Here is an 18,817-nt window from a genome sequence, read left to right on the forward strand (position 1 = left end):
GTTCAATTTCAAATGGATCATGGGAAGGATTAGTTAGAAAAAGCTGGCCTTTGATCCTGTATGTTTCTTAAGAGTTGATTAAGGGAAAAAAAACAACAAACACCAACACCCCGCTGCATCCATCCCTTCTCCCAACCCCAAACCTTGTCCAATAATCTGTTTATTCTCAAGCATCCACTTACCATTTCTCTGCTGAGGTGTACTAGGGTAGAGATGAGCGGCATAAACCATGGATTAACACCCTTTTTGCTCAGAATAAATCAGAATAAAAGCCTGGCTTATATTCTCAAAGCTTACAAGTGGGAGGGAAGAAAGAGCTGGGTTTCCACTAAACTGAGTTACTGAAATGCCTCACATTCCTAAAACCTAAACAATTAATATAGAGTGCCATTCAACCAACTTTCTAGTAGTAAGGGGAATGAAATGCCATAAAGTACAGTCAGCCTCAATTCTACAGAACAGAGCTGATGGACTGTCTCAGCTTTCCTGGTGTCTGCTGGCCAGCTGTAATCAAAATGGGGTCAATGCCACAGGAGAGCTGGGCCCTCCTCCTCTGAAATATCTGAAGTTCTTTTTCCTAATAGTTTTTTTTTTCCCCTGGACTTTAATCTGTGATGATAAAAATACAACCGAGCTCTGCAGCATTAACTGCATTTCAGCACAGCTTTTAAACCCTTCAGAGATTGGTACAATTTTAGGTGTTGAGGTAGCAGCCACAGTACCTGCTGAAATACTAATAGTAACTGCCATATTTTATCAGGCAGGCATAAAAGAACAACAGGAGACTCGAACAGAATAACAAGAAGCTCAAAAATATAACAAAATTGTTGCACCTTTTTGTAAATGATGTTTACCTAATAAGGACTCTTGTTCTACTGAGTATTTAAACAAGGGCATTTGAAGAGCCAGTTAATGTAAGCCATAAATCGTAAACTGGAAAACAATTATCACTGACCCACACATCTACTGTCTTGTGAGGGGTTACAGAGCAAAAGAGAAACTCCACAGGAATTTGTCCCTTGGGGGAGTCCAAAGCTAGAAATGCAACCAGTTTAGAAAGATACACCAGAAAACCAGCATGCAATCTAATTTTTTAAATACACACTATACCTCTTCGTCCTTCTACTCTGTCCTTCTTGGAAATACACATGGTGACATTCTTGTTCTGATATTTTTGCTACTCTTTGTATGAAATCAAACAGATCAATTAAATGGTATCTTCTACAAGAGAACCACCAAGAGAATTTAAAAAAAAAAAAAAAAAAAAAAAGAAAAACCCACACTCCACTTAAATGTCTTTACTTCACTGGGAATTGTTTCTAGTGGAAAAGTATTCTTAAAGTTCACTATACATAACCTTCAACTCTTCTCCCTCAGCCCCAAATGATCTCCCAGCCAAATGCTTTATATCTCCTAAAAATTCTGCCTTTGGAAAACAAGATATTTTAACTGAAAACAAAACAATTATTAATATTTTTAAAATACAGTAACAAAGTTTCCATGGTAGTTGTGTTGGCAACAGCACTGAAAATTCACCAGTGTGTTTTGATTTTTATATTAAGTTTACCTATTCTCTATGTTTATTTATCATGAATAATCATGCTCTTTTAATGAATATTCATAAAGTGTGTGGGACTGTACTTATAATGTAGCCAACAGGTATTTGCCATTCACTGTTAGAAGGCAGTACCAGTGAAAACCACAGATGCATTCAGCCTGGCATTTTGTTTTTAACAATGGGTAAATTAGGAAGGAATGCATCCTTAGGTAAGAGTATAAGACAGAGATGCACTGATGATTGAATTCTGCTTGTATGACCTTCATACACTCTGGTAGCCATTCAGCCTGTGGACAGGAACAGCAATCCACTAAAGTTTAATTCAACATTAGAAATTATTTGCCTAAGTTTTTAGAATTACTTTACCTCAGGATTCCATTTCTTCACCCTAAGTGGTAGGTAAATGCAGGGGAAAATATGTGTTTACAATATTTTTGCGAGCATTCATATTATAAATCTGGTGCTAGTACTTTTGCATCACCACTAGATGAGAGACAACCCACTTGAACAAACTAGACAAACAACTATGTGCAACTTTAACAAATTGCCCACAGGCAAGCAGAGAGACCTAGAGTAATATTTGCATGTGTTGCAAATTTCCAAATAGCTGAGATGTTCCAATTTTCACAGGAACAAGTTTTTCACAGTTTATTTTTTTAATAGGCTAGTAGATGACTTCCTGCACCATGGATAGCATTTTCAACTCTTAGGCTGCAGTGCTATGGTAGATTATGAAGTATTCAGGGGAATGCAAATAACTAAAATGACGCAGGTGTACATAATTTCTTCTAATATATATTTATTTTAATGTAAAATGGAGAGAAAGAGAGAAAGATCTAATTTTAGATCTTTTTTGGGTCATACTTTGTCCCATATCTTGTAACTTTACCAAATTTCATCCCCTCATCACCTTTTTAAAAGAAAAAAAATTAATTAAAAAAATCTTTACATTTGCTGTACTGGACATGCAGCAACAAAAATCACAGACCTAAACAATGTAGGAATAAGAACTAATTTTGCCTAGATAAAAATCAAGTGTATGTTCTAAATTGCTCACTTTACTCTGCCCAAAACAACAACTTTTCTTCTCACTGCTGGTCAGGTTTGGGCTGTTTGATCACCATAATTTAAGAGAGACTGAAAGAGACATCCTAATGAGGAATTCTGCAATGGCTGCTTGCCAAGAAATCAATCAAGTGATCTCTTTCAAAGTCTATCACTAACCTCATTAAACTAGTGAGAACTGAAGCTGTGACTTTCTCAATTCATTCCCTTGAGGCCACACTGAAGTCTCTGAGTGAGGAGCACTGAGTGCATCCCCAGATATGCAGTCTGGTCACTGGCTCGGGGTACAGATACTGTGCATCTCATATGGTCACACAGATGAAAATGGCTGTAGGGGTGTTTTAATGACTTCCTTTATTTTCTGTAGTTTGCTATGTAAAAATGGAGAGAACTTAAGCTTATGTCAGCTTCACCTTCCAGGCTCCCAGTCTTTATCTGGCTCCCAGTCAGTGCCATGGGGATTCATCCTAATGACTAGCCAACAGCTGTTGGGAGGTGCCCTGAATTAGTACACCAACAAGGAAACAGACTGGCAGGAGTCTGTGTTTAAAGCACAGGTGCTCTGGAAGATAAGAAAGCCCAAAGGAAGTGATAAGAAGGAAGGTGATGCATGTAGCACATTGCAGCTCTGTTCTGTTCACCTGCAAGCAGGCTCATAGAAAGTTTGCTACTCCTTCTCCCTCTCTCAGAGCTTGTGCCATTCCCTGATCCCCTCCTGTTCTGTCCCACATGATCACATGGATATGACTTCACTTGAAAGTGTCACACATGGTGCCACACTTCCAATAGGAATAATAGAATTTATTTTCTAATAACAGCATTGAACTTACAAACTAGAGATGGAATTGTCAAAAAAATTGGAATATACCAACACAATTCCAAAGACCAACTTTCCTGAACTGTATAAAACCAAATGCCTGCTGTAATTATTGCAGCTCTCCAAACTAAGAGTTTTTTTCAATACATATGTTATAAAATATTTGTCTGCTCACCAGCTCTTAATCTTGTGAAAAAGTTCCCTAGCCTCCAGAGTCTTAATAAATTCCAAGCTAGTGAGATTTGATTAAAGACTTTCTAGCATGAAAAAGGTTTCTTTTTTTGTAATTATTACATTCATTCAATATGACATCCTCTCATATGCCGCAGTCCAGCATAAGACTTAAGCTCTGCTTAAAACATACTTAATCCCACAGGCCTCTCCTTCACATAAATAAGCTTGTTCCCCACATCTCACAGCACTAAATAATGACTGAACAATGTTATCAAGAGCTGGAATTAGACATCAATTCACATCACTCAATGGAAGCATCTAAACAGCAGGCTGAGAAATATTGCCATATTACCAACGTATGACATATACAATATATCATGAACCACATTGAAAATTCATAGGTTTTAAGTATATACACCCTGCTGCACTCAATGTTTCAGAGAAGCACTCTTAAAAAGCAATAAAATAGTTTGGTCTTCAATAGGAATATTTCCTACTTTGGACAACTGTTGTTTTTAATTAGACTGGAACGTACAGGCATTTCTTTTAGATGTGCTTAGAAAGATCTCGTTTTACCATAAAGAAACACTATAAAAGAGAATCATCAGTGTTAATCCCACACAATGAAATTACACAAATTAAATGAAAGTATAATCTGACAGATTTGTTTTGCTGTTTAATTGGTCTAACTTAACCTGGGCATCAGTTCTGACCAGTCCAGTTGTGATGTAATATTTCAAAAGTGAAGGATGTAGGCATGTTAGTCCCCAGACTCTTCCCCGTACTGATAAAAGAGGAAGCCCCTTAGGAGAAGGCTAGAATTTAATTTCTTCAGCAAATATTCTCCAGAAAATCTTCAAGAGAAAAGCTACAATTTAAGGCTTAGTCTTAAGCAGCAAAAATTAGTGGGGAGGTGTGTGTTATTGACTCTTTCTTACCACTTATTCAGTACTAATCAGCATACTTTGTTTTCTTGTTCAAAATCAATGCGGTAGGACAACTCTGCATTGTTTTTAATTAGCTTAACAGTATGCTTTTAAAAGTCTCTATTTCTCTTTCAAATAAAGATGCAATAAGTCAGAAGTAACAACACAAAAATGCTCAATACATAACTGCAGCTGCAGGAATTATTTGGATTCAGATATCTTTACCATAGCTGAGGTAGAAGGTCATAGGCTGAGGTTTACCACCCTTTTAGCTGAAGCTAAAAACAGAACTGTCATAGATTTCATAGTATTATGAATAACACTATAGTGAAAATTACAATACTATCCAGAATAGTGTGGATCCCACTGACCTTACTGATATTGCTATAATACTTTCTTTAATTATTATTTCATTTGGAGTAGTCTTCCAAATTTGAGTCACAGGACACACTGCATTAGAAGAGGATACGTGAAAAAACCAGGGCAAGGTTCAAGGAAAACAATCACAGAAATACTTGCATGAAAACTCGGAGCCCAATTCCCAAATTATTCTTGAACCTCCACTGGAGTTTCATTTAACACTGAAGTTACTCATACCAGAAAGAAACATCAGCTACTCACTGTACAGGTCTCCAAAGACCTGAATATCTGAATGTAACTCAGTTTCAGTAGCACTGCTCAGCAGTTTTTCACATATATGCCTAGCCTGAATTAATTTTCATAAGCTGTTCCTAGTTTGAATTAATTTTCATAATGCTGTTCCAAGGGATCTGGAAGGATTAGACATGCTTAGAAACATTTCTAAAATGTTAATTTCCTGGGTTTGGTTTCTCTAATTTTTCACTGTACCACTACAAGGCGTGTACCATTATGTGGGGGAAAATTCCAACATATTTAAACAATTCCTTAACCTCTCTCTTGCTCCTTTTTCTCTATCCCATCATTATGGTTAAGGCAGCCTCAAGAACTACGTGCCAGGAAAATGAACATCTCTGGTCAAAACTGAAAAATTGATGTGGACTTCTCATACCACAGTTAGTTACTAAAGTATCACAGTTACCACATCAAGACAGGAAAATTTAGTTTCCCTGGGACAAAGTTCAGGTTTTCTATCAATCCCAAGAGGGTGAAAAGTGAGATTTAACCCTTACCAACAAAGACAGGAACATTTAGAAAGTGACTTGCAGATGCACACAGGGGGCTGCTCCCAGTGTGAAGGACGTGACTTCAGTCTGACCTTGACATACAGACTTATCTTCTCTGGAAATCAGAATGCAGGTTTAAGAGGAGAGGAGATGGAGACCATGAACAGGCAGGGATCGAGTGTTCTGGATTGCATTAGCACTTGGAGTGCCACAGAGCGTTCAGGGCCTCAGTAGCCATGAAGCACTGTGAAGTTTCCCAGTCTGAGGAGTGTCTCCAACCAGCTCTCAGAAGACTACTGGTGATCTGGTACCTCCCTGCAAGGCATGAGATCACCTTTGTCTGCTCAAGGAGCTGATGTGCCTCTCACTAACTCTAAAAGTGAATTTTTACAACACCCCACATCCCAGTGACTGTCTCCTTTTGGAATAATTCTCAATGGAAACGAGAAAGGCTGAGAGAAAGGGACCACAGAATGACACAAAAGGGATGTGATTATACTAGAGAGACAAGCAGTGATCTCTCCTGCTGAACCACTGCCACTACCAAGCTTTTGGTAAATGCTAAAGCAGAGTAGATTTGGAACACAGGGCAGAGTTTCCACTGATGGAAGCTGGAAGTGCAGCAATGGCCAGAAGGGAAGACACAGCCTTTGCTGAAAAAAAAGCATATAGTAATCATTGAAACAGTGGTGTATAAAATTAGTCAGTAAATTACAGAAAAATTCATCTAAATATGTGATAAGTTTTCCAATGAAAAATCCCTGTCCAATCTATACATTACACTTATAGTCCTGCTGTACTCATGTTTTTTTCAAAACAGTTCGTTTTTCTTTGTCCTAAATGCTTACAGATACAGAGGATATTTTGTAAGATTTCAGATCACTTCCCATCCAACATAAGCTTTATTTCCTAAAATAAGCACAACCAGAGAAACAGGTGGTTTAGGAAACAAATCAGAGACAATGCAATTACAGCAAGACTTGACTTGCCTTCAGAATGTAGCTTTGATGTCTGCAAATCAGATTCTAATTTAAATCTCAGTGGGAAACTTAAGAATTAGAATGCTTATCACCACCACGGTGTTCTGTGTGGTATTTGGGTTTCGACATGCAGCATTAGAGTATAACTGGGTGAAAGAGTATAAATATATTACCACCTGCCTACCTTTATTTTACTTTTTGCAGATTCATGCATATCTCTAATTTTACACATGTGAATACACTTAAATCAAAGGGACTATTAAGGTAATAAAGGTTAAGTAGATGCTATTATGATTTACAAAATTTGAACCCTAAAACACAAATAGTTTCAAATAGGAAGGAGTAAACCCAGTCATCTCTGATTTCTATCTCCTCTGGTTTCTTTAAATTTTCTTTATTTTTACAGTCTCCTTTTTGTAACAGCACCCAGCTCTACAGCCTTTTGCCTTATTTCCTTTTTACAAACATACTGATTTAAAAGAGGGTTAACTTAATATTACATGTAGGGAATCACAGTTGAATGTGTTTAATTTCTATAACTGCCAAAACAGCTGCTATTGCATGATGTGTATATCTGAGCAGTCATTTCTTCCCTTGACAAAGAATACACAGCCCTGTGCAAGACAGCTATTCATCACCTTGATGAATGACTGCCAAAGGAAGTGAAATACCTTGTGGCCTCTCAGTGCCCAACACCCATAACCTGCCTCATCAGCAGTCTGTAGCCAGTGCTATCACCAGCGATGACGCTGGGCAAGCTGGACCTGTCATCCTTTCCCTGTACAAATCCCCAGTCCTCCAATGACCCCTCACCATCAATACCAAGCCATTTTCAGGCAAATTTTTCTCCAACTCGATGATTCTGCTACCTGAATCTTAACAAAAACCCAGCTCTAATCACTGACCTGCAGATCAGTAATACTTCCCCACATCAACCTAAAAGGCTGCTTTCAAGTGGCACATGACAGCTTCAGGTCTTAGTGTTAACAGCCTCTTTCTGAATTCACACCTTATTCTAGCTCATCTGTATTTGCAGTTCATGTGTTATGATTTATATATACACATACACACACACACACACACATATATATATATATATAAAATGTTTATACATTAAATCTACTCCAGACACTCTTTCTAGTAATAAAAAATTAGCCTTTACCAGCACTTTTGGAACTGCAGAAATAGCCTGAATCTCTTTTTCCCTTTACTGTGTCTCACTCAGCCACTGCCCTAAGTGCTGGGGTTACCTGTCAGCATCAGTCCTTTGCTGAGCCTGGCAGCACCTTTGGAATTTATGGCTCACTCTCAATTACACCCATATCCCATGCACTGCCTTGCACTGCTTTGCAACAGCACTTGCTTACTTCACTTCATCTGTCACTACCATGAATTAAAAGATGCATCTCAGCATTTTAATCTCTGCTGATGCAGCTTCAACTTTTCAAATAGAGTTAGAACATTTTGACCCACCCCCTAAAAGCAGTGTGGAAAATTCATAAACTAATCTAAATTATTTTCTAACTTAAGCAAACTGTGTTTTATTATGAAAGATGGGGAAAATTAAACTCTCTTTTACTTTCATTTGAGAGACAACATCCTACAGAACACTGACATACTGCTCCAAAAAGAACACCATTTCAACCTGCTCTGTTCTGCTGCTTTTCTAGAAATCAAATAAAATTATTTCAGCAAGAGAGGGAACATATGCTGTCACAGTACATCTGAAAATAGTGTGTACATTGGCCAGCACTGAAAAGAGAGCTGAAATGCAGTAGAGGTGTTTATAAAGTCTGAAAGCCTTTTCTTGACTTCCTGAAAGATTTTTACAATTGCACCAGCAGGCATACTGCTCCTGAAGTTTGCAGTCACAGGCTGGACTTGCTTTTGGAACTGTTCAATACTTTATTACTTTATTATGACTTTACTACTCTCAGTGCAAGTGCCTATGCTTATTAGTGGGAGTCAACCCTGGAAACACAGAGGATGAATTTTCTTCCTCGTAATGGCCCTCCCCAGTAGCCTTAGGGTACAGATGAGAACTGATATGTATTGTCACCACTTTCTCAGTTTGAGGGTGATCTCTCCTGTTCCCAAACCAAACTCTAATTCTCTACATATCTGAAGAAGAGGGACAGGCTGAGCCTCCAGTAACAAACACATGACTAAAAATTATGTGGGGGTTTTATGGTTCAAGTCTAATATAAAAACATCCTAGATTTGGACTTACTTTACAGAATAGGCAAGAATCTTACAAATATACATGACATCATGGACATTGGTGAGGTTTTTCCTACTATGTCTTCTTAGCATCTGCCACTTTGGATGACTATAAAATTCATTGTTTTTTAAAATGCTGACTTTACACTTTCATCCAGTATATAATTTAATTATCATATCTGGTATGAAAATATCTAGGTAGCTGCAGAAAAAACAAAGCATAATATGAAACCTGAATTAAAGTAAAACTCTCTTGTGGAGTAATACATGTCTTTTCTTTTTAAGATGATGGAGAAAAAAATGCAGTTGACAAGATGGTATTTTAAAATCAGAAACATCAACACTGCATTATAAATTATTCTATCTCCCTTTGTACTTTATATTCATGTAGTCTTAAGCACTTGTGATTTCTCATCTCCAGGCATCCTAACTATACTTGAGAACCAGAATAAATGCAAACTCCAAAGTCTTCTTAACCTTAAGATGAAGGAAATTCCATTAAATTCCTTATGACATTCTCTATTGTCATTTCAGCACATTTATGATAAGAATATGGAACTGTCTGTTTTCAACGACTCTTCAGCCTGCTATCTGCTGGCTTGCATATCTCTTTAATAGTATTTTGGATTTCAGAGGATAATAATGATAGTTTCTGAAATGAAACTATCTCAGTTATAAAAAAATATCCTCAGACATCAATTTTAAATATGAAGTAGAACTATCTGTGTTTAGCTTAATATTGATCTATGGGATTGGATTTAATGTACTAATTTATCACATTACAGTGATTTTATAAGCTGTTAATCTTCTTTTCAGAACACCTTGCTTCTATTTCTTCATGAAAATATTCCCTTTATCCGGATGCGAACACTATGTGACAATAAATTACACACCACAAGTTGCCACATACCTTCACACCCCTCACCTTCTGATACAGAAAGCTCTCTTACAATTAAATTAACAGAAACACATGTTAACATATTAACAAAAAAAGGCAGGAACTGGGTTTTATGGGATTATGCTGAGCAGTATAACAAATCAGAGGATCCCAAGTATTTTGAGTATGCATTTCATACTCAACAAGATAATCAAATAATTTTCAGGAAAGGACGTCTACTGTTTATTATTTAGGGTAGATGTCTTAAAGCACTTACTTGATTTTGGGTCACAAAACCCTAATAAAAATCAGTGTGGTTTAACATTATTTAATTGGCTCATTTCCAAGGTAGTTATGAACTAATGGATACAGACAAACATCCAGCAGAATCTCCTAAATACCTAACTGTAGAAAACTGTCCCTGTTTTCTACCTGTAAATATTTTCTCTCCATGCAGAACAGAAAAAGAGGGAAAAGAGTAGTAGATCAGTAGTATCTCAAAAAAGTCACCCTACCTCAGCATAACTAAACTAGCTAAAATAAAGGAGTACAACATGAAAATGCAGCAATATGTGATATTAAAAGAGAAAAGTAAATTAACGCCTGCAATGAATTCCACATGATCTCTATGTGTGCAAAGGATCAGTATATGTGACACGATACTGATATCAGGTCACATCACACACAATGTGGTCCAAAAAGCCAGCACAGATATTAGTCTTTTCATCTTATTCCTAACACAATTATTTTTTTAGGGCAAAATAAATATAACTCTTAAAGATACAGAAATATAAAAGCTGAAAGTTATGCAACTAACAATCAAAGTGTACACTGAAGAATTATAGTTTAAAATTTAAAATTATCCGGTCAACCCAATTAGACTATGCTCCACCATGTGCACAAACCCAGAGCATCTAACATGTATTTTTGATTTAAAAATGCTGTCTCTAACCATTTGACACCGATATTTCATAAGGCTTCTTGGCTGCCAGCAATCACATCCATCTGTTAAGTTGGCAGTGTGCTCAATCACAAGGTGTGCTGGACCTCTTCTTTTAGGCACCATTGCCAGAGAAATAGAAAACCCTTTGAACTGAGTGCAAATGCATTCAGAAAGTACCAGCTAAATGCTTTTTGGATGGGGCAACAAACTTTGGGCAGGAAATAAAGAACCGAGGAAGGAAAGTAATAGATCTAAAGAATGTAATCGCTCTAACAGGAGTCTTATCTTTGCTTGGAGAAGTGAGCAAACATTGAAAAGAGCCATTACCAACCAACAATTATCATGCTAAGTGATATTTCCCATGAGACAAATCTTGGAAGTATTAGCACTATCTTCTATTTCTTCCACAGAGCTTAAAGACCACATTCTGACTTCTCTTTCACATATGTGCATATATAGCTACACATACATATAAATACACATGGATTTACTAAACATATACATATGTATAGCAAATATAATTATCATACACTCACAACAACAAAGACGTGCATGTTATATATACATATGTATATACACATGCATAATTTTTACTGACAAGCTCTCTGCAGTTCATTACAACTGCTAAGGAGCAAAATCTACTTTTCTGTAAAGTCTTTTTGTTTTTCCCTGGGGGAGGAGGTAGTCACTCAGTGCTTCTATATAGCAAATACATTTTCCTGCACAGTTACAAGGGAGAAAAGCCATACAAGAGTGTGGCTAATCCATTAAGACAAGTTCTGTATGTTCTAGAAAACCACTGCAGCTCCAACCTCGCTTCCTTTTGAAGGCGAATTAGGAAAATGTCTTCACTTTGGCAACAGTTTTTCCAGCCATCATTTTCTTGCTACTGACTAGTATATTGGTTCAGAAAGATTTAAGCATGGCAATCTCACTGGAATTTGTGTTTTTTTTTTTTTTTCTCTGCAACTATCAAGAGATCCTTAAAATAACTTCTCAGCTATAAAATGTGGTATCTGCGTGCCAAATAATTTTCAGATTATTTCCATTTATTCCACTAAACAAACTCAATTGTGTCACTCCTCAAGGCTTCAGTAAAATAGTCTTAATAGACAATTTTGAAAAAATAAGTTCTTAAATTTTAGCTTCCTCTTTATTTATTCCTCTGGACAGTCAGCCCCCCAAAAAGAGTAAATTCACAGGAACAAGGCTCAGTGTTTTCACAATCACTTAGAGATACTTGAGCTTTGCTTTCCAAAAAAGTGGTGACTGCATATCAGGAGAGCAAAGGAGCAGTGTTAGAAGCCCTGCACTCAGCTCAGGAAGTGCTTTGCATTACCAGCTGTCACCAAGGGCTCAGCCCTGTGGGAAGAATCCTGTTCTGCCTGCTGCAATTCTCTCTCAGCTGTTTGGCCAGGGGCTGCACCAAGAAGCATCCTCATGCCAGCAACATTACAGTCTCCAGTGAGAACTGATCCAATTTGGCAAAAATGGGCTTTATCTTTTAGCTGACTGTGACCAGAACAGATGAAAACTGTGAGGTCCCTACACAGTCAATGCCACTCCACAGTACTTAACTACAGCACCAATGGGATGTTCAGATACCAGCTTGTCAAGGATTAGGAGATGTTTTAGCAATGACAAGTGCTTCATGGTATCAGCTACAGGAATTATTGGAGGAAACTACAATATATAGTATTAGATGTCAAAAAATAACAGTAAAATGTGAGAATATTGACCAAACCAGAAGAAAAATAAAGGTCTGCAGTAGAACAGAATACTTTAGCTAAAGAAGTGAAACAGTAATAAATATTTCATTTTTAGTACTATTTTTGTAAGAGCAATTCCTTGAGGTTTCAATCAATTACTAATACTTTGTCATTTCTACTTATTTGAGAGTATGTGCCACACAATCTTCACTCAAGAAGCCCAAAGTATGAAAGTTTCAGCTTACTCACCACAGAACAGTTCTTCATCTATAATTCCGCTGGTTTGTTGAGCACTGTCTTTGTGAACTTCAAATTATATGGGTCTCTTCTTAGGCTGGAGGAAGACAAAACAATTCACCTCTTGCAAATATATTCCTGATTTTTGCACACAAAAATATGTATACAGTCTGCAATTGCTCTAAGAAACAATACAGCAAAATCAAAATTAAATTCAGAGCATGACTCCATCACTTTGACTACTGAAGCAATGTTTTGCAGCAACAAGATTGTTTTACAAATATTGTACATTAATGCCAATGTGAAATGATGCCAGAATCAAATCAAATTTCACATCAAATGATGTGAAATGTGTGGCTGTACAGTAAGACTGCAACTCAGGAAAAATTAACTGTTTTTCTGCAGTGTGACAATGAGGATTGATAGTAACTGAGTGATAACATATTTCCTCAGATTTTAGAACTTCCACCTGTCACATGCAGGGACACCAAGTTCTTTTTTTTGTGTTTTATCTTCTTAAATATTGCTTTTCTTCGCTAATTATAAAAGACCAGTTTTCCACAAACATTTATATAAATTTCAAGTTCAACTTCAATTCACTTATCAGATTCTACCAGTACTGCAAAATGATAAATATTAGACAAATTCATAAAACAATTTAATTTCTAAACTGAGAATTTTTTTTTTTTTTTTTTTTTTTTTAAGCTGCTTTCACCTATGGGAGATGAGTCTATACCTGAATCATAGATTGGCAGCTATATATATAGAATTTGATGTAGAAAAACTGATTGAGCTTTCCAGTTTCAATTTTAAGGATGATAAAGCTTTTGGCTTCAGATCTTAAAACAGTAAACATTACAGTAGAGGTTAAAAGTATCATAACCTGCACTAGTATATTTTCAAGGCTTTCATCACAGAAATGGGAAAGAAAGTAGCCTTGTGTAAGTCAGTCAGGCCATTACATCCCACAATTAATTATTTGCCTTCTTTTTTATTACACGAACAGCTCATTGAGAAGTAAAATTCTCTCTTCTTCCCAATTTCCATTTTTTCCAGTAGACCTTTCAAAAGTTACCTGTAGCATTATCAAGCACATGCAGTCATACCCATCTCTAGTGATATTTGTGGAGCTGATATAGCTCTGGTTCTGAGAGAACACCATCATTCCATATTGAAAAAAAATCAACCAGGGAACTATTTCTCCTAGAGCTTTTCATACTATTCCTGCTATACCCCAGGCAACTTATATTCTTTGCAAAAGCAACTCATAGAATAATTTTCCCAGAAAGCAATCAATAAAAGCTCCCCTCATGCCTTTCCATCTCTCTCTGCTTTCCTGAGAAATAAAGTCACTAGGTGCGCTGGCACCATTGATAGATGATTTAAGTGAATTTTTCTGAACATATTCCCTCTCTCTTAAGCATATAAGTTGCAAAACTGCTATTCTGTAGACCCTATATATCACTGAAGTAGGTTCAACCTTTCAGTAATCCTGGAAATACAGCAACTGACTTCAATCCTGAAGGAAAGCAAACCAGCCCAGCTGGAAACCTAAAAATGTATGACAAAGTCACTCTGAATGTTCAAAAAGAGAAAATAATTTTCACCAAAGTTCAACAATATTTTCTCCAAATGAATAATACGATTTGCATTATTGCTTCACAACAAATACAGATGCAAGAAATCCCCTTCAAGCTTTAGGAGGTTACATACATTTTTCTTAGTTTACTAACTGTAGTATGTATTTTTAAAATATTCTACATCCACATTAAATTACAAACCTATCAATTATTTTAAAATAAAGCATAGATACATGTATAATAATTTTCTTAGCAGTATGTCAAATTATATAACTGATCTATTTCTAATCCTAAGTAGTGATAAAGGCTTGCAATGGCAAGGAGTATTTTATCACTGGTTAATGTACATTTTTGTTCTAAAGCAAGAATATATTTAAACTTTTCCTACTCCTTAGCATAAAATTGCAATGATCTTAACTTAGAAGTAAAACAAGAGCTAATTCAACAATAAGAAAAGCTAGTCTGGTTATGTAAGCCTTAGGATGAAACTTCGCCTCAAATGAAACACTTGAAATGAAAATCAGCCCCTTATACTTGCCTTTTTACTGGGCCTAGAAGCAATACAGTTGGAGCTCATCCACTCAATCACTTCTGATTTCCAGAGTTTTTTTTCCAGAGGGATGTTTAAATGAGATACCTAAATGTATTTTATGCCAAACAGTCCAAGTATTAACAGAACTGACTTTGGGTCTTATACCTAAGAATAATTACAGAAATCATTTCATCTGTCATGTGAAGACCCCAGAATAAAATGAGCTGTCACAAAGCATTGTGTCATGTCACCATACACATGCACACACACATTTTATATATGAAATATTGCAGCTGTTCACTTTCCCTCCTACAGGCACACTGTCTAAGGTGGCAGCTTTCCTTGGGGAATATGCTATCATTAGATTTCCCATTTGGGTCTTTTCCATGGAGAAAGATCTTTCCTGTACCAGATTAAATCATACTAATTTCAAACTGGAGGCAGTCACATCAAATTGATTTTTAGAAGCTGAAGAGAGGAAAGAGATGTTTGGTAGATGGTGTGAGAGGAAGCAGCAACGTAATATACATTCTCAAAATCGTCCTTGCATATTCTGTATTTCAAAAGCCCTTGAGATTTGCATTGCTCTGTTTATCTCATTGAACATTTCAGCTCTAGTAATTGCCACTCTCACATCCACTGTCAAAGCATCACTGGCAGCGCTGGATTTCTGTGTGGTAAGCAGGACTACGGCTCCTCTTTGAACTTAAGCAGTAATTTCTTCAAACAGAACCAAGTCTGTTCCAGCAAAAAGCATAAATATTAATAATAATAAAATAATAATAAAATAATAATAAAATAATAATAAAATAATAATAAAAAAATACCTCTGACAATAGCAAAACATCATCTTAAGAGTTCCTGTTCACTTATGGGAAAATGAAAAGGTCATCAGATGTCAGAAGACTGTGTCTGAACAAAGATTTGGGAATTTCACCCAGGAAAAGACAGAACTGTGTTTAGAAGTGTCAGATTCTGAGGTAAGAAACTGTCATGGATGCCATCATTACTAGGAAGACACAGAGTGAGCTTCTCCTTGTCATGGACAGACTACTGTACATTCCTAGGAAAGCAAGTGATGGGGGAAGCAAGAGAAAAGAGGTTCTCCCACAGTCTTTGAGACTTCTAGATTTTGCTGTTTCAGACAGTATGGCTTTGCTCATATAAAACATGAAAAAGTCAGTCATTATTCTGAATAGTTTAAAATTACCATCTCTTAACTGAGCTTATACAAACATGTGCATCATGCATTTGTGTGTTGATATGCATAAAGATTATATATTAGATCTCACCTTGCAGCTTGAAAAGCTACGATGTAAAAGATATTCTTCAGAAAACTTCAGGCTAGTTGTTATTGCTATTATGCAACCTTCCATTGCTGTCTATCTTCTGCAGTTTTAGGCGGGCTAAAAGTTTAAAAAACACCTTTTTAATTCTTCAGGAGAAAATATATAGCAATTTATTTTTTCCTTTGCTTTCAATAACATTCAAAATTTAAACATGAAAAATGACAAATTAATTTAAAAAGAGTTAAAAATTAATCTCCCGCCTACTAAAGCTCACAATGTACCACCTTCCACATAACATGGTATACAAGATGGATAAAGGCTATTTCTCAAGCCTACAAACATATTTAACTATTAATCTCTCAAAAACAATTCCCAAAAAAATCATCTTTTTCAATTTTTTGAAAAGCTATTCCTCCCTTAGGAGAGCTGGAAAACTCCTATTACCTATTACCACTGACAAATAGGTCTTGCTTTAGAGTTGGGATCACAAGACTTATAAATTTTTCACAAACTCTACTAGCTCCACTACATTACACAGAGAAGTGGAAAACCATGAGAATTATGTTGGTGGGAAGGGACACTTAGGCATTGATATTCAGGATATTCATGGTCCTACAAATACAACAGCAATACTGATTAAGATGTCAGGATATATAACTGGTCCCAGCAAATAAATCTCTGAGGAATTTCTAGAATTTCCAAGTACACCAGTAAAAGATAGATAGATAGATAGATAGATAGATTCCTGAAGTGTCTACTTAAGTATATTTCATGCCTGAAAATAATTTTCAGGTATAAAGAGCACTTATAAACAACAGGGTGACTAAAGACTTCAATTGAACTCCTGAGAGAAATTTAATCTCATCTAACATCAGGCATCAAGCAATCAGGTAGCTCTGAAGGTTCCCATCACAAGCCATGCTGAGAGCTCCCTCCAGGCAGTGACACATTCTGCTCATGACTGGCACCTCAGAGTGGTGGAGTAGCACCTAGAGCAACTTAAAACCTCAGAGATTGTCCTAAGCACTTAGTTCTGACTAGATGCCCTGCTGGTAGTAAACTAGGTGATAAACTCTTACTTTAAATTAATGTGATGTCCTGGGTTAATGTACTAAAAGCCTTTAAACCCCTCCTCTTGTATAGCTTGTTAATTCAAACTTAAAAAGGAGAACAAAAATATTTGAGATTTTTTGTACTATTATCTCACAGGTCCATAATATTTTTTTCTGTCATGGAAGTATCGATATTGATGCCTTAGGTTTTAGCTTTTATATTTTTCAGATTCTGTACTACTTTCATGCATATCTCTGAGCTTCATATTAAGGGATGCTAAGCTCTCTTCACAGAGTAGGGAGACAAAACAATTACTTTTCTAGATTGGGACCAAGGACAACTGATCCAAATTTCAGGCCCAAGAGCATAAACAACAAGAACTGAAGAGAGGAAAATAAGATGGGTGGAACTTCATACCTAAAGCTATAATTGGACAATTACTCCCAACATGCCAATGGACCAGAACTTATAAAAGTGAGAGACTCCCGTGACCAGTCATCCATTTTTTGACCATTTTGGGTTCATCTTGAGAGTAGCCATGGCTGGGCTCTTGTACTGCCCAAGGTGCATCCACTGAGGCCTTTTAACAAATACCTACTTTATTCTTTAACTCTGTCTAGCCTCTGTTCTAGGTCAGCTTTAACAAGGCATCAGTTCTGGCTATCTAGGTGGTTTTAGTAAATATATCTTACTAAAATATAAAAGTTACGGTAATTTATTCAAGTTGATATGGAAGCTGTGGCAATCACTGACATCTGAACTTCATGAAAGTGTCAGCTAAGGATTTATCTGCTGATCTGCTAGGCTGAGCACAGGTTATAGTGTTTACCTTCAATATCTTGGTTTCATGATAAGAACTATCACACATACAGATATTCTTCCTGTTATCATTCATATTGTATTTAATACCACCTGTATTTACACTTTCACTTCTTCCATGCAACACACTGCATTTTTTGCAATACAGGCACTTGCTAAGTTGCAGTAAAACATTTGTCATTTTACCAAGTCCTAATATATTTGTATTCAGTACAAACAGCAAGTCCACATCACAGTGATGTTAATATAACTGGGCACTAATCAGGAAATGGCATTTTGAAAACCACTGTATTTTTAAATTGCAATCATGCAAAGAAAAGTCAACTAACCCACCTCCTTGCTTTACTGGCTGGTTTAATCCACAGACCTGTCACAGAGAGAACTCAACTGCCTGAAACTCTCCATGTTCATATCACTGCTAAGATTAAAATCAAAGAGAATGTCACCATTCCTTTGGAAACAGGAAGAAGCAAGGTAGATTTTTTTACTGTAACAAAATCCCATTAAATACACATTCAATTTGTATTTATAGAAATAGAACATATTTTTTTTTGCATTTTTTCTTTCTCCTTGTGGTTTTCAAAGAATTTTTCCTGCAAAAATTATTTTTAAAAACCCTAAAAAATTAAGCGTGGTGATGGTTCATTACATATTTCTTGGCAGGACAACACACCTTCTTTCCTTGAAGGCCAAGAAACTCCTGTTGAGTTTTAGGCCAAGATTTTCTCAATACTGGTGCTTTAGTTCCAAATAACTAGTTTGCAAAATAAAACACTGAGAATATCTAAAACACGCTTTTTGTTTATTTTACATAGATTTAAAAATTAATAAAATAAACCCGAGGAAAATCTTCATTAGGACCTTTTAGAACTCTAGTTGTTCTGAGTTGGAAT

The 18,817-nt window shown here is 36.3% G+C and overlaps 1 long non-coding RNA gene across 3 annotated transcripts in view; it reads right to left on the minus strand.

The window, feature by feature from the left end:
- LOC137479320 (uncharacterized) overlaps positions 1 to 18,817 on the minus strand; it is an 88,544-nt gene that overhangs the window by 20,102 nt on the left and 49,625 nt on the right. For 2 of the 3 annotated variants that reach the window (XR_011002157.1, XR_011002158.1), the window contains one exon: positions 12,664 to 12,748. This is a non-coding gene — a long non-coding RNA (uncharacterized lncRNA). Of the gene's footprint in view, positions 1 to 12,663; positions 12,749 to 14,769; positions 14,907 to 18,817 lie in introns of those variants that run through there. The other variant, XR_011002156.1, reaches the window with a different exon arrangement.

Source organism: Anomalospiza imberbis, chromosome 9 (genome assembly GCF_031753505.1).
Source record: "Anomalospiza imberbis isolate Cuckoo-Finch-1a 21T00152 chromosome 9, ASM3175350v1, whole genome shotgun sequence".
In the NCBI taxonomy this organism is placed as follows: Eukaryota; Metazoa; Chordata; class Aves; order Passeriformes; family Viduidae; genus Anomalospiza; species Anomalospiza imberbis.